The 17,247-nt window shown below is 39.8% G+C and overlaps 1 protein-coding gene across 9 annotated transcripts in view; it reads left to right on the top strand.

Annotated features, from left to right (window-relative positions):
* LOC125454927 (transcriptional-regulating factor 1) overlaps nucleotides 1–17,247 on the top strand; it is a 251,903-nt gene that overhangs the window by 154,149 nt on the left and 80,507 nt on the right. For 6 of the 9 annotated variants that reach the window (XM_059648596.1, XM_059648599.1, XM_059648601.1 and 3 more), the window contains one exon: nucleotides 3,010–3,059. The exons of 2 other annotated variants lie outside the window; for them this stretch is intronic. The gene's annotated coding sequence lies outside the window, so the exon portion shown is untranslated. The remainder of the gene's footprint in view (nucleotides 1–3,009; nucleotides 3,060–17,247) is intronic. One more of the 9 variants, XM_059648598.1, reaches the window with a different exon arrangement.

Genomic DNA, 17,247 nt, shown 5'->3' with positions numbered 1-17,247 from the left:
GCCCTAAGAGATTCCATGTCTTCATTTGTCAACCTCTACCCTTTTTTTCTCCTCCTGCCCACCCTGACTTAGTGTCCAGTGATGAAGAGTCCTGTTATGGCACATTGTACCCTCCTCGTTGAGGTCAACTTTGATATCTCCCACATTCCCATGGTGTTGAAACACATATGACATTGTGTTTCTCCAATAACTGTCAGGAACTCACCTTTTGAAACAATATCAACACAACTTTTAAAAATTCCTTTAACGCCCTCTAGTTATGAATATTGCTGTATTGTATTATGAGTATTGTTTTTCAAGGGACCCAAGTGTATGCAATAAAAAAATACATGTTGAAGCATGCCAGCAGGTCTGGCAATACCTGTGGAGAGCGAAGCAGAGCTTGTGCCCAGTCCGATATGGCGGTTCAGTTTAGACTTGAAACGTAAATGCTGTTGCTTTTTCCACAGATGCTGCCAGACCTGCCGAGTTTCTGTAACACTTTCTGTTTTTGTTTCAAATCTCCATCATCCATAAACTTTGATTTTACCCAAGTGTATGTATTGAGTTAGTAGATGTTACTGAAGTAAAAGAACAAATGTTTTGGCTCACAGACAAAACAGAAGTTGCTAGAAAAGTTCCGCAGGTCTGGCAGCATCTGAAGGGAAATCAGAGTTAATGTTTCGGGTCCTTTGACCCTTCCCAAAATGTCATCTCTGATTTCTCTTTGCAGATGCTGCCAGACCTGCTGCGCTTTCCAGCAATTTCACTCTTTTGTTTCAGATTTACAACATCTGCAGTTCTTTTTGTCTGGCTATTTTACAGGATGACGTTGGCAATTTTAAATCTAGCTTTGTCCATGGGAAAGCAATGGCCTGGTGGTATTGTTACTGGACCCAGGTAATACTAGGCTAGGAAGCTTGCAGCAGATAACTCACTACCCGATTCCCCAAAGTCTAACTATTATCTACAAGGTACAAGTCAGGAGTGTAAAGGAATTATGAATGGTTTTTGCCTGAATGTCAATCAGTTAGGCAAATTAATCCATCTTGTTGCTTAAACAGGTTATTTTTACATTTGTGGAGTAGTGAAGATTGATTATTGCTGTCCTGTTCCCAGTTCAGTTGGAACATAGAAGTTAATGATCCAGATAACTCAAGTCTCTTGTCCTCAGCAAAATTTCCTCTTTATGTCTGGTTAATCTTCTGAGAAACATAGAAAATAGGAGCTCGTGTAGGCCATTGAACCTTTGAGTCAATTCTGCCATTAATTATGATAATGGCTGATCATCTAACCCAGCGTCCTCCTTCCACTTTCTCACCATACCCTTTCATCCCTTTAGCCACAACAATTATATCTCCATGAAAATATTCAGTTTTATGGCTTCAACTACTTTCTCTGACAGAGAATTCCAAAAGCTCACCACTGTCGAGATGAAGAAATTTCTGTCATCTCTGTCCCAAATGGCCCACCCTGTATCCTTAGACTGCAACCCCTGGTTCTGGACTCTCCCGTCATAGTCATCTCAAACAGAAGGAGCAATTTGGCCCGTTGATTCTACGCTGACAAAAAATTATTGTATATCTACACTAGCCCCACTTTTCAGCACTTGTCATAGAGTCATACAGCACGGAAACAGACCCTTTGGTCCACCTCGTCCATGCCAACTAAGTTTCCCAAACTAAATTAGTCCCACTTGCCTGCATTTGGCCCATATGCCTGTAAACCTTTCCTGTTCATGTACTTGTCCAAATGTCTTTCAAATGTTGTAACTGTACCTGCATCTACCAACTTCTCCTCTGAGAGTTTGTTTGTAGAATAAACTAGCCTTTCTGGAAAAAGTTGCCCCTCAGATCCCATTTTAGTTTCTCTACTCTCAAAGTTGCCCCTCAGATCCCATTTTAGTTTCTCTACTCTCACTTTAAAAATATGCCCCCTAGTTTTGAACTCCCTACCCGAGGGAAAAGACTGTTGCTATTCACTTTATCTATGTCCCTTGTGATTTTAGCCCTGAATGTTGTGACACATCCACGTACCTTTTTTTAAAAGGTTGTGAGGTGTCCTGCCTCGACTAACCTCCCAGTCAATGCATTCCAGATTCCCACTACTCTCTGGCTGAAAATATTTTTCCTCATATCTCCCCTAAACCTCCTGACTTTCATCTTAAAATTATGCCCCCTTGTTATTGACCCTTCAACGCAGAGGAGCAACTGCTTTTCATCTGCCCTGCCAATTTCTTCATCTGCAAAAATTCAGTCAGATCCTCTGTCTCCCTTTTCTGCTCTCAAAGAAACAATCCAAACCAATCCAGCCTCCCTTCTTAGTTAAAGTGCGCCACCTCGAGTAACATCCTGGTGAATCTCCTCAGCACTTCCTCCTATGCAATCGTGTCCTTACTATCATGCAGTGACCAGAACTGTGCATAGGTTAGGCCATATTTGGAGTATGAAGTTTCAGTACAGCCTAACCGTAACCTCCCTGCTCTTATAACCTGTTAAACTGTCCTGTGGCTTTCAGTGATCTGTGGTCTAACAGCCAAATATTCCTCTGTCACTCTGAACTTCTACAGCCCCGTCACCAGGAACGTCCTTCCTATGTTTACCTTGTCAAGTCCTGTTCGGATTTTCGGTTTCTGTGAGATTCTCCCCATATCTTAGGAACTCCAGTGACCAATGCAGTGTCTCTTAATATGTCAGTCCTGTGATTTGAGGAATCCACCTGCCAAATCTTTGTTCTGCTCCCTCCTTCCTGAAATGTGAAGTTCAGCTCAATCCACTTGTGGTGTCTTGTTGCATTATGTAGGGGTTATGCAGAAATTTTTTTGGCTTTTCTACTGTTGCTTCTACTTGAATTCTTGTGTTCATGAAGTCTTTCGCAGCTTTTGTCAACTGTCTTTGTCACAGTCTTAGTTTGTATGTGTGAGAATCCTCAGATCGCTGTTTCAGTGGCATTGTACTTTTTTGTTTCTCATCCTCCAAAATGCATCCTTTATTATATTGTAAGGTGTACGTTTTGTTGTTTGTCATTTAGGTACGAGAAGCATTGCCCTGGCAGAAGAAGCAAAAAAAAATTCCAAGTCAGTAAGTGCTTGTGTATAACCTGATTAATAGATTAATAGTCACATACTGTAGAAGTTGCTATCTCCATAAGGCTGCTCAATGTCTTAGGATAGTTTCAATTTTTGTTTGCTACTATCTGCTCCTCTGCCCTTTTTATCACTGTTATCATTGTTCTCTTTAGCTTTGTCATTCTCATTCTTTACTTCCCCTTAGTCTGTTCTTCATTGAAATTGCACTGTTATGTTTGGTTACAATTTTATGTTTCTCTTATGAAACTCGTCTGGTCAGTGTTTCTTTGAACTTTCCTACATCACTTCCTTCCAAATATGAAAAGTGTTTTATGACATGTTTATCATTCCAACTATGCAGTCTGCTAATATGAGTTGATTCTTTACCAAGAGATTAAAACTCAGAAAAACTTGTCTTCATTTTTTTTGCTTCCTCCAACCAGAAATAATTAAATAGATTTTAAACACTGCTAAAAAGGAGACAAGAAGTTGAGGCCTTTTGAGTTGCACTCATTAGGACAAAGATGCAAGAACCTGACTTTGGCGAGTAAAGGTCATTAAGTTGTCTAGCATTAGAAGTGAGTGCTGGTTGGTTATATCTTCATTGGCATGGAGATGTAACAGGAACAATTAATTGTCAATCTTTGTTTCCAAACCAGACAAACTCTTTATTACTCGGGGAATGTGGCCAGGCCAGCAATTATTATCCACAGGACAGTTGAAAGTCAGCCACACTGCATTTAGTTTGTTATCACATGTAAGCCAGGCCAGATAAGGACTGCAGTTTCCTTCCCTACAGAACATTAGTCAACCAGGTGGGTTTTTTTCCTGATAATTGGTAAAGGATTCATGGCCATCTCTGGCCTCCCACTTTCACATTTTTATTGAATTCAAATTCTGTCATCAACCAAAGTAGGATTTGAACCTAGGTCCCAGAATGTTACCAGAATCTCTGGATTAATAGCCTAGTGGTAATAGCACTAGGTCATCCGCACCCTCCACCTCATGTAATTGGCCAGGCTGTTGCCATGGGAACCTAGAGTTTGGCAGCCTCCATGAATGATTTCCACAATAAAAATATGCAATTATGCATGATTTCCTTTTGCCTACATAAAACGGGGTCTTGCGTGTATCAAATCAATTGTTTCGAGCAAGTATAAATGTAATCCATTCTGAGTGCAACAGTTCAGTTTTAATTGGTTACTGGCGTAATTCTTCGCACAGTCTGGATTATTTAACAAATTCTGTCCAAATGTTAAATTACAGCTAATGCTGTTGATAATTGTTTGAGGCTTGCAAGGGAGGGCTGATTGTCAATGATCCATATTCTCCCCAAAACAAATCACCAGTGGGATGTGTCGTTTGATACAGTCATGCCTTTGTCAGGAGTACAGCGTAAGATTACCTGGCAGTAAACCTGCACCGAAACAGTCTACCTTGCTCATCTGTGTGGAAGACCAAAATATTTATGACTCAATGATAGTATCCTCTCAGTGGAGAAGACCATTCATAGGTTATCTGCAAATTAACCGCCTAAGACTGAGAGTTTCATCTGTTGTTCAAACACTCGAGGTACCTTCCATGATCAAGGTAATTTGAGATGTACTGGGCAACTTTGAGAACTAAAACTGGTTGACCATTTCTTAAAAAAAACTTAATAGATCTGTTCAGGCATGTTACGGGATACTTGTGGGACAAGCAGGACTCAAATTTGGACCTTCTGGTTTGGTGGCTAGAATAGTACCACTGGCCCTTTTCAGGCACTTGCTTTATGTAGGCAAAAGGAATTTATACAGCCATTACACTGTCTGCTTTGGAGAAAGTAGAAATCATGGGGCCTGTCAATTTCTGATGAATTCCCGCAGCAACTCAATAACTAAACAGATTTTATTCTGTGAACTATGATCAACAGTTAACTGCCCTTGCATCCTCAAGCTAATGATGGTGCAACTAATCAGCACTCTTCTCCTGTTATATAAATTGGTGTCTCTTCTGTCAAGTCTCTTTCTTGCTCCTAGTCCTGATCAGTTCAAAGTGAAAAACTTTCATGACCTGTCTCCTTTTCGTAATGTTTATCTTCTTTCCATGCCAGTGTTTTTCAATGCAGTCAGTAGATCAACAGGTGCCCCCCAGTATGTGAACTGAGCCATCCTTTCAGTTCAATAATTAACCTGTCAGTCACAGGACATCATAAAGACCCACTTTGTTGAGGTTCACCTGAATGCAGCAGTGCATATAGTAACTGCACCACTCAGCAGCCCTTCCCTTGCTTCCTGTCCCTTCATATGTCAGACCCCCCCCATACGTCCATCAGCAGTGAAATCTCTGAAACTGACTGAAGCTATCCATGCTGTACCCCAGTTTCTCACTCTGCAATGACCTGTCTGATCGCTTTCCTGTCCACCTTCCATCTCATTTTTCCACATGAAACAACTTTCCTGAGCAAAATCCATTATCAGACATCCTTTGGATCAAGGAGTGCAAAACAAGGGAAGTCCCATGTGACAAACCCCATTGATTGATTGGCACGTTTTGAATGACCAGGGGTGAGTGGTCCATTCTAAACAGGTAGAAGACTCTGCACAGCCAGTCACCACCACTGGAACTTGCTTGCAAAAAAGTTGGGCACTTGGGGAGAGGGATACAAAGCAGGTTGCACTCACTGGGGAGCGACCCTCTGCAGATTAATTACTCGACAGTCACCTTGAAACCAACAAATGTGGAGGCTATCACTAGGCTCTTGGCATTTCCATTCTCTTAAAAATAACTAATCTCTCGTGTAATAGTTGAAGAATCTTAAATTTATGTTCCATGGGTTAAATAGTGGAGAAATCAGACAGTGCCTTAATTATAACTGTGGACTTCCATTTAGTAATATGTTCTGAAGTGTTCATGTGTGTGGATTTTAATTCATTTGTTTGAAGAAAAGAACAGTGACTGACCAAGATGTCAAAGATGATACAACGAACAGTTGTCTTCTGAATGTTATATATTCGATGTGTGATGTGGAGGGTAAGCTGCAGAATTGTCTGCTTATTGTAATTTATGGCCATTTTGTTTCCATAGTGTGTCACTGTTCTGAAGCTTGAAAATAATCCATTCGCTGAGCAGTTTCAATAACAAAATGCAAATTCACGATTTAATTGCTTCTGAAGCATGTAAATAATAACAAAAAATCAAACTAGGTTTTCATCATTCCATGTCCTAGCTGGGTACAGACCATCCTTAGCAGGAAATAATATGCTAATTACTGACAATACTGAAAATCTGAAGTTAATAAAAGTTAGGAATATTCAGCAAGTTAATTTTCATCTATGAAATAAGGAAGCAAGTTAATATCTTGTGTGCGTAACTTTTCAGAATTGGCTGTTCATGGTTTGCATCCAAACATTGAATGCTCACACATTTGTCCTCCTCCAACTGTGAACTCAGTGTTGTGTGATGAGCATTTTCTCCATTTGTAGCATTACGGCACTATTTAAGAATGCTTCAGAATAATGGAGATGAGAAAGAACTGAAGACTCCATCTTCTATGTAATGTATGGTATTCTTGTGTTGATTGAACTTGAGACATTTAGATCAAGGTCTAGATTTAGCATTGACTGCCAAAACAATGGTGCATGCCACTGATCTTAAGTATCATTGCCCACAAATTCACTCAATCACTGTGTTATGGATTTCTCTTTTCCCTGCATTACTTTGAATCTAGCACTGAGATCAGAAGATCTTGAGGCAGGGCAACAATTATGCCATCAAATAAATGACAACGTTCAAGTATTCTCACAGCAATCAGGAAGTAAAATACATAAACATATACGTACTTACACAAAATTTTGCGGATGAGTAATGAAACATGCAGAGACTAAGAGAACCTGAAGTTGTACAGACTTTATGAAAATGCATTTCCAAATTTTATCTTAAATGGGAATATTCAAATTTCACAAACACAATTTGTTTTTTATGGACCATGAAATTCTCAGCAAATTTTGTGGACTTAGCACACTGCTCACTAAGCCATTTACATCTTGGTTAGAAAGAATTGCTCTCTCATAGACTTTAACAGTGATACCAACAGCATAAAAGGACAAATTGTTTCATGTTTGGGCGGTGGTTGTATTCTGGGAAGCTTCAGATGGAAGCATGGGTGGTGTGTGTATGAACACCAGAAGATGCTGAGAATATAAGAGCAATACCACTAACGAATGCTGACAGTTTGTGTTATTACTACCACGTTATCTGTGCCAAATTATTTTAACCCTTCTGCCAATTGTCTGACTCATGAATTAGAAAATAAAAATGACATGTTTTGATCTGCAGGCCAAATAATACATGTGTTTCTCATAATGCACCATGCCAGATTGTTAAGCTTGTTGATATCAAGGATCTCTGTGACAGATACTTCTGAGCCATTGACGTTCTCTCGATTTTAAATATCGGTGTCCCATTTTGTCATCACCTCTCAATTTACTCCAAGTAAAGTACTAGCGCATAGCATATCACCTCAGCTGAGGAGCTCAGAATATTATATCAGTGAGGATATTGTCAGTTTTGTCTGGAGTCAGTAGGTGATGTCATCACTCTTAAGTGCACAAAGTCTGAATAATGTATGTGAGAGTTGATTCTAACAAGAGGCCATTGGCTCTGAAGGCAGACATCAGGGCAATAGATGATGCATCCAGGGCATACTCCTGATAAAGAGAACTTTAAGATGGCGAAGGCCTTAGGGTAGATGGCGTTGGGGCTCCCATCCATCCTGTCCCTCTGGAATGACTGACCACATCCGTTCATTAAAAAATTTTACTTCTTTTTCCTTGAAATTTTGAATCAAATTGACTTGAATCAGATTCACTTGAATCAAGAAACAGCAGTAGGAAGAATAGGAGGCAAGGGGAAGAAAAGCAACTGAAAGAACTGGTGAGGGGAAGCTGATAAGGAAGGAATAGCAGCGCCAAATCATTGAAGAGAGGTTCTGAAATTTGGAATCTCTTTAAACATCATGGGAAACATCAAATGTTACTACTATTTGGTGAAGAAAGGAAGGCAGAAATTAGTTTAACTTGTAACATACTCATTTTGTTGGAACGGATGCTTTTGCATAAACAAAAAATAAACTGACACCTAAGAATAAGATTGTAGCAACACCTGAGTTTACTGTCAACCTTGCTGGATTTGAAAAATCCCATGGTACTACTTTAAGAAGAGCAGAAGAATTTCCCTAGGCCCTGGCCAATATGTGTCACCGAATTAGTTGCTTAGAAATGAATCATTTGTGGATAATTGTGCACAAATTGGATGCCATGTTTCTCTAAGTGACAGCTGTAACTCAACTTGTAAAGAATTACTCAGTGTGTGATGCAATTTGAGATAACTCGATCGTGAGCATTCATGTAAGGTTTTTTTTAAGTGGTCTTAAATTTGTTTTTTTTTGTAGTAGGAGCATAGAAGCAGGAATATGTCATTCAGCCCCTTGAGGCTGCTTCAACATTCAGTAAGATCATGACTGATCTATAGTCTAACTCCACATACCTGCCTTTGGTATATACCTTTGCTTAAAATTTACCGCTCACATTTCTAAAATTTAAAGTGATCTGGCATCAATTACCATTTGTGGAAGGGAGTTCGAAACATTTGCCAATCTTTGTGTGTAGAAGAGCTTCTTAACGTCTCTCCTGAACGTCTGGTTGGCTCTAATTTTTAGACTATAACCCCTGTTTCCAGAATTCCCAATTAGTGGAAATAGTTTATCTTTATTTACTCTGCCTTTTCCTGTTAATATCCTGAAGGCTTTGATCAGATCACTCCTCAACCTTCTAAATGTTAGAGAAGATAGGTCCAATTTATATAATCTCGCTTCATAAGTTAACCCCTGAAGTCCAGGTACACTCTTAGAACTCTGCAAGGCTAATACATCCTTCTGAAGATCTGCTTCCCAGATCTGCTCTGAGTACTCTAAGTGGGGTCTTACCAGGGTTTTGTACAGCTGCAAAGTAAGTTCTTCATAATTTTCCAGTCCTCTGTATTTTAGCACCAATATTCCAATAACCTCATTATTTCCCATGCCTGTTTGTGGCGTTTTTAAGATCTGTGCACCTGAACCCCCAAGTCTCTTTAATAATTCGCAAATTGTGGAGAGCAATGGGGTAGTAATAAAAAAGGAATTGAGGGGAGCAAAACAGGACTATAGGAGGATTAGAGGGTAGGGAATTATGAAGAAAAGAAAGCAACAAGAGATAGAAACTTAAAATAAAAGTAAACTGTGAGAAAGTTTGGCTGTAGTCAATCTTGAGGCATAGCTCATTGTAAATACAAGGATTATTTTCGAGAGAGAATGGTTATGACCTTTGTCAGTGGAATACTTGGTTCACAAGGACGTTGGAGTACAGCACAGTTACGTGGAATGTACTTGTATTTGTCAGTAAAGACTTGAAGAGCAGGACACAAATAGAACAGTGGGTAAGAAGCTGTTCTGGAATCATGTTGGTACGTGTTTTCAACCTTTTTGTAACTTCTGCCTAGTCGAAGAGAGTATAACGGATGGGAGGGCTCTTTCATTCCATTGGCTGCTGTCTTGAAGCAGTGGGAAGTGTAGGTGGAGCCAATGGAAAGAAGGCTAGTTTTGTGATGGACTGGGCTGCATTCACAACTCTCTGTAATTTGTTGTTGTCTTGGATAGAGCAGTTACCATACCACGCTGTGATACATCTGGATAGGATGCTTCCCGTGGTGTATCTATAAAAATTGGTCAGAGTCATTGTGAACATGCTGAATATCCTTAGCCTTCTGAAGAAGTAGAGGCACTGCTGTGCTTTCTTGACAGGAGTGTCGATGTGAATGGACCAGGACAGATTGTTGATGATATTCGCTCCCAGGAACTTGAAATTTCTACCCACCTCCACCTCAGCACTATTGATATAGACAGGGGCATGACCTCTGCTCTGCTTCCTGAAGTCAATGACCAACTCCTTAGTTTAGCTGACACATTGAGGGAGAGTTTGTTGTCTTTACATCATGCCACTAAGATGTCTTCCCTCCACTAAAGGACGAGCTGTTCAGTCAAAGCCATAATGGGATCTTCAGAGTAGGAACAGAATTATCACAAATAAAAATAATGAGGCAGAAAAACAGATGTGATGAGGTTGTTAAAGAGTTGCATTCTTTAAGCCTAGTCTAGTTTGACCTGATCAGGTTTCTGAAACTTTTTGACTGAGCAATTTTATTTCATCTGGTGCCTTCAACCCAATAAAATGCCCAGCTTAATTACAGGAATATTATTAAAGCAAAATTAGACTCTGTAGTATGTAAAATGATATTCAGGTAGATTATTAAGGAATGTCTGACAAGAGATGGGAGAACTGGACAGATTTAAGAAGGCAATTCCAGAGCTAGTGCCTAGACATCTGAAGGCAGGCCTGGTAATGCCCAAGGAGCTAGAATTAGATGAACAGAAACAGATGTTGTTGGAAAAGCTCAGCGAGTCTGGTAACCTCTGGGAAGAAAAAGAACAGTTAACGTTTTGGGTCCGGTGACCCTTCCTCAGACCTACTGAGCTCTTCCAGCAACTTCTGTTTTTGTCCCTGATTTACAGCATCCACAGTTCTTTTGTTTTTATTCAGAATTAGAGGAATACTGGTATCTTGGACACTTGCTGGGTGAGGGGATACTCCAAAGATAGGGAGCCCATTGAAGGATTTATAAACAAGAATGAGAATTTGAATTGAGGTGTTGCTGAATGGGCATTGATGTAGATCACTGTGTGCAAGAGTTATAGGTAAACAGGACTTAGTGCATTAAGAGAGACAGGCAGCAGAGTTTTAGATGACTTCAATGTTATAGTAGGTACAATATGGCAGGTCTGCTAGGACTACATTGGAACCATCAAGTAGAGACTTAACAAAGAGTTGTGGACTATAATTGGAAATCTTTGAGCGAGAGAGAACAAATGGCAAAAGAGGTGGTGGAGGTATGAGGGTGATACTCTGAGCTTGCCTTTGGTGACAGGATGGTGAATTACTGCCACCTAGTGATGGGAGGCTATTTATTTTAAGGACCATATCTTTTTCCTTTACTTTGGACTGTGAACTAAAAACACAAGACCCTGCTTTAAACCAAGGACACTGCAAAGGGACGACCTGTCGTTGTAAAAATCACATTAATTGGAGTGACCTGAGAAATGTATGCAATGTTGTTTTTCCTTGGAACGATGACAATAAAAAGAAAACAGACATCAAGGGCCCAAGATAACAAAGTGTAGAGCTGGATGAACACAGCAGGCCAAGCAGCATCTCAGGAGCACAAAAGCTGACATTTCGGGCCTGGACCCTTCATCTGATGAAGCGTCTAGGCCCGAAACGTCAGCTTTTGTGCTCCTGAGATGCTGCTTGGCCTGCTGTACTCCACACTTTGTTATCTTGGATTCTCCAGCATCTGCAGTTCCCATTATCACTGAGGCATCAAGGGTCCAGTGGGTTATGAACCAAGGATAGTTGCTTGTGATTGGGTTCAGCTAGGTGCTCGAGACTTATGCGGGAGTAATGCAGCAGGGAACCACCAAGCTTGCGAAGAGACAGCATCAAAAACCTCTCTCACCTTTGCTCTCCCACTCTCTCCTCCCACTGTGTTGAAGTACCAGAAAGGAGTAATATCTGGATGTCTTCTGCTCACTTTTCTCTGCAAATCCCCTTTTGAAGGAGGAATAAATACATTTAAATAGAGTGCACAGACTGATTTATCAACCAGTGAATGAAAGTGAGCCTTGATGTGAAAACAATCTTTTGTAAATGGCAAAAAAACTCAAATGTTTATCAATAGGAAGAAAAAGAAAGCTACTCAACAAATTCTGTGGTCCAGGCTGGTGCTATCAAACTGTTTCTCTTGCTTTCCCCCTGCCTTTGATATCCATGTCTTGTCTCTCTTTGTTTCAGAGATAGTAAGAAGTGCAGATGCTGGAGAATCTGAGATAACTAAGGTGTAGAAATGAATGAACATAGCAGGCCAAGCAGCATCAGAAGAGCCTGCTCCTCCGATGCTGCTCGGCCTGATGTGTTCATCCAGCTGTACACCTTGTTATCGCTTGTCTCTGTTTGTGTCTGTTTGTGTAGGGAGATTTTTAAGTACAGTATAGAGTTTCATGTATAGGATCATAAGTTAACAACTTCACATTTCCTGACAGTCTTTACCAATGGCAATCTGTTCATCACAAACCAGTTATTTTCTTCTTAATTACAGAAATCTGATGAGTATTTTCTTTTAACCCAATTAGCCAGGTAAATTTGCAATTTTGGATATTTTGACTAATTTTATGATGGTTTCTGGAATAGTGGGGCTTGATTTCCAGTTCAGAACCCAACTGGATCAGGACATAATAATGTAGCAAGTAAATGGAGATCAATATTTTGCCTGGATTTTAACATGTAAATATAAAATTGTTATTCAAACAATGATACAGTGATGGTAATATGTATAGTATCTGTAGACCATATGCAAAAGAAGTTGACATGAATTTTATAAATCCCATATGGAACCCGTCTTTTCAAATAGGGTGTGCTGCATTTTTATGTTGACACAAAAATTTCTGTGTCACTTGCTGCACTTGAAATTAGAGCCAGACCATTCGGGAGAGTTGTTAGAAAGCACTTCTATACACAAAGGTAGTAAGTGATGTGGAGCTCCTTTCCATAAATGGCAGTGGATGGTGGATCGGTTATATAATTTGAAATCTGAGGTAGACAAATTTCTATTCTTTTAAGCAAAACAATAAGGGATATGGGCCAGAGGCAGGGATATGGAATTATGTAGATCAGCCATGTTCTCATTGAATGGTGAAACAGGCATGAAGGGGCTGAAACTCCTGTTTCTGTGCATGGATGGAGTTCGCTATCATATTTAGATGGAAGAACGTGGATGTTTGAGTTCAGTGCTGTTGAGAAATGAAACATATTTATAGGGTTGTAGTTTTGGAATGTATAATGAGAGGAGCCTTGATGATGTGTGGAGTGGGTGGTGATGAGTGGCTTGTAATGGCTGAATGGCAAGTGGAATAAATTTTCCCCCAGCATAGTATTTTGAAATGCAGTGCTATTATTATTCCTCATAACATGCGAAATTGTGAGTGGATACCATGGTATTAAAGAATACAACAGATATACTTGCGAATGGAATGTTTACATGTATCTAAGTGACTGTGCTACGTTCAAGAGTGTAATGCCTCTGTTAGCATTAGGTGATCTGAGAGTAAGATGGAGTCTGACACTTCTATGCCCTGCCATCATAAACAGCGATGCTATCATGACCATGTATCTCGAGGTATATACTGACCAAGAGACATAACACAACAGTAAGGACTGGTGATGGCAATATGAGGTGAACACGCTATGTTTCTAGTCATTACAAATGTAATAGAGAATACTAATAAATGTGAAATATTGGGATCTGTATTAGGAAAGTTTTTTTTTGGGATTTGGGTTTATAGAGAGTTTGGAGTGTTTGGACAATGAACAATATCAGGAGCAGAACTATAAGGGGCAAAATTAAGTAACAGGATTTAAACATTGAAAATTAGGAACACAAGTGGAACTAATGAAGATAATATAAACAATAGGGATGAGAATTGAATAAGTTGGGCATTAGAGTAGAAGTACTGATTTAAGAAAACAGGAGGACCAGCAATTAAAATACAATACTGGGAATTAAAAGTTTCAGTTTATTCTTGTAAAGTATGCTTTGTTCATAAAATTTGTGAAAATTTATTACTTAATTGATGTTTATCCTATATAAATGTTATGTAGGATAGTGATATATAACGTGTGTGTATATATAAACAGTTCAGTTTCTTTCAGTATAGCAGGTGGCAGTGTGAGGTTTATGACTAAAATTGTAAAGAAAACGTATTTGTTAATTTATATTTCACATTAAATGTTCTCTGCATAGAACGGTTTTTTGTCTTTTGTGTAGAATCATAGAATTGTGGTGCAGAAAGAAGCCATTAAACCCAAGTGGCAGTATAAACTAGCCACCCATTCTAAACTCAATTTCTAGCAGCCGGTTGGTAGTTTTTCAGGTTCCTTTTAAATGAGCTGAAGGTGTCCACCTTGGCACCAGAGCAAGCTCTGAATTCCCAGCACCCACTGGGTGAAAAAATGCTTTCCTCATGTCCCCTGTAATCCTTCCACCAATCACCATAAGTGATTGTTACTGACCTCTGCTGCGGCCATGACGTCTGTATTATTGTGTACTTCTCAATTCAGTCACCCCACAGTTTACTTTTCTCTCAAAGAAACAAGCCTAGCTTATCTAATTTTTTTATTCATTATTGCAATTTTCAATTCCAGTCAACTTTATTGTATATCTCTGCACTCTCTAAGGTAGTTATGTCTTTGCTGTAATGTGGTGACCAGACTGTGCACAAACCCAAAGTGTTGCAGTGTCTTGTATCGCTTCTGCTGTTGTATTTAATGCCACACCCAATGAAGGAAAGTTTCCACATATTGCATCTTTATCACCTTAGCAACCTTTCAGGGACCGCTTCCTCTACCACTCCGAACATCTCTCTTTATTGTGTTCTCTTGCTTTACTTGTCGTTGCCAAATGCATTGCTTTACACTTTCCTGAATTAAATTCCATTTGTCACTTCCGCTCACTCAACCAAATCATTGATGTCATCCTGCAGTTGACAGCCATCTTGTTCACTTTTGACTGGGCAGCTAATTTTCATGTTATCTGCAAGTTTCCAAATCGTGCCTTCCCCCATTTCTGAAGAAGGGTCTAGGCCTGAAACATCAGCTTTTGTGCTCCTATGATGCATCTTGGCCTGCTGTGTTCATCCAGCTCTACGCCTTGTTATATCAGATTCTTTCTGTAGTTCCTCCTGTCTCTCCGTCATTTATGCCTGAATCGTTAATATAAACCAGAAACAGCAAAGGACCCAACACTGAGACCCAGCCTCTGGAACAGTTTTCCCTTTTTCAGAAACCTCTGTTGTTCATTAAACGGTGCTGCTACTGAGCCAATTTTGGATCCAACTCGAAGCATTCTCCTGAATCTCTTAGGGTTTGATTTTCTCACCAACCTGTCATGTGGGACCTTGTCAAATGCCTTGATAAAATACATGCAAATGACATACATTGCACTACCCTCATCAGTTGTTCTTGTTATATTCTCTAAAAAGTCAATAAGTTTGTAAAACCTGACTTTCCCGTAACAAAACCATGCTGACATTGATTTAATCTGTGCCTTTCTAACTTAAAGTTAATTCTATTTCTCTGTAATTGATTTGAGTAATTTTGACCACCACCAAGGTCAGGCTAACTATCCCATAAATATTGTATCTTCATTTTTTTGAACAATAGCACAATATATACAAATTTCCAATTCTGTGGTCCCTCACTTGAATCAAGCATCCACGACTTCATTACTAGCTTCGTTTAACATCAAAGATACAATTCATCTGGACCTGGTGATTTATCTACTTTCAAGAAGTTCACTTCCTCCAATAATTTGAAACTGGAACATCTGCATCCTCCCACTTGTGAAGACCAAGGGAAAAGTGCACATTATGAACCCTGCCCACCTCTTGTGTATTCAGGCACAAATTACCATGTATATCTCTATAAGGCCATACTATTTATATGGTCGCCTTCTTCTTGTTAATCTTCACCATAAAGCATTTTGGATTTGTCTTTTATTTTACCAGTAATATTTTCTTTCGTCCTCTTTGCTTTCTCAATTTTCTTTTTGGCCCTGTCTGCGCTTTCTACATCGCTCTAAAACTTGCTAAAGTTTTTTATATTTTTTTCAGGTGGTTGTAAGCTTTTTTTGATTTTATCCTTTATGTTTCTACGTAGCCAGTCTACTGCATGTGTGGCGGCGGCACCCTTTTGTCATTGTGGGGAAATGACTATGCTGTGCCTCTATAATCTCATGTTTGAATGTCTCTCACTGATTTACTGCTGACTTACTTTCAAACAACCATGTTCTGTCAATTTTTGCCAGATCATCTGTCAGCTCTGTATAATTTGCTTTCCCCCAATTTACAATCGTTGTCTCTGTAATGATGCTGATCACTATCTGGAATGATCATTTGCTGCTGCTCTATGCACTGCCCAGCTTCGTTTCCTAAGATTAAATCTAGAATTATAGCCTTTAACCCACTGGTTTTTTAATGCTTTGGCTAAAAATGTTTTCCAGAATGTAATTGAAGAAGTTTGGGACTTCTGGGTCTTTTACACTGTCATTTGGGGTAGTGTCGGTAGGTGGCGGGTGTGTGCAAGTATTGATTCGCTCAGATGGCTGGACGGCTGATTTGCTGTACAGAATGACTCCAACAGTGAGTTTGTTGCCCACACCAGCTAAGGTTATCTGGAAGGACCTGCTTTCTCACCCTTGCCTGAGGCATGGTGACCCTTGGGTTATACTCAGCACGTCGCCTATGGTCCTTTGGGATTATGGCAACTTTTATCCCAGTTCATATTTGGGTTGTTGATATCCCTAACTATCACTGTTCTTGCCCTGTTATTTCAACACTGACATGTCTGCTACATGTTTGCTGATCTGACTGCTTGCCACTATTTAGGGTCAATAGTCACACCAAGCAGTGTGCTGACCTTTTTGTTTTGTTGCTGATGTCAATCATAGAACCTCATTGGATGATTATATGTGTTTAATCCCTCCTCACAACTATAATTGATTCTCCATATATAATGCTCCACCCCCACTTTTTTAACCCCTTCTCCCTACTGAAATGTCTTTGCCCAGACATGTTGAGTTGCAACTCTTGCCCCTCTTGAAGCCAAGTTTGCATTGCAGCAGTGAGGCTCTTATTTCTTAGAAATCTGAAGCTGGCCTCTCCAACCTCCAAGTCCATAATGACATCATCATAGTGGGTGGTACTTAAGATAATCCTTCGTATGAGCCCTTTCAGCACTTTGTACTACATGTGTAGCAGTTTGGCATATTCCAAGGTCCAGGACAAATGGCCACATTAAAGTTTGGGCAGGTGGTACAAAGGATTAATGCAATTAATTGGGAATTCCAAGAATTTGACCCATCAATAGTGAAGGAATGGCAGTATATTTCCATGTCAGGATGGTGAGTGGCTTAGATGGGAATTTGTACATGGTGGTGTGCCAAGTATCTGTTGTTCTTGTACTTCTGGATGGAAGTGGTCATGGGTTTGGAAGGTGCTGTCAAAGGATCTTTGAATTTCT

This window comes from Stegostoma tigrinum, chromosome 9, assembly GCF_030684315.1.
Source record: "Stegostoma tigrinum isolate sSteTig4 chromosome 9, sSteTig4.hap1, whole genome shotgun sequence".
Taxonomy (NCBI): Eukaryota; Metazoa; Chordata; class Chondrichthyes; order Orectolobiformes; family Stegostomatidae; genus Stegostoma; species Stegostoma tigrinum.
Note: the sequence above shows the minus strand (reverse complement) of the source record. Positions and strands in the feature narration are given on the sequence as shown.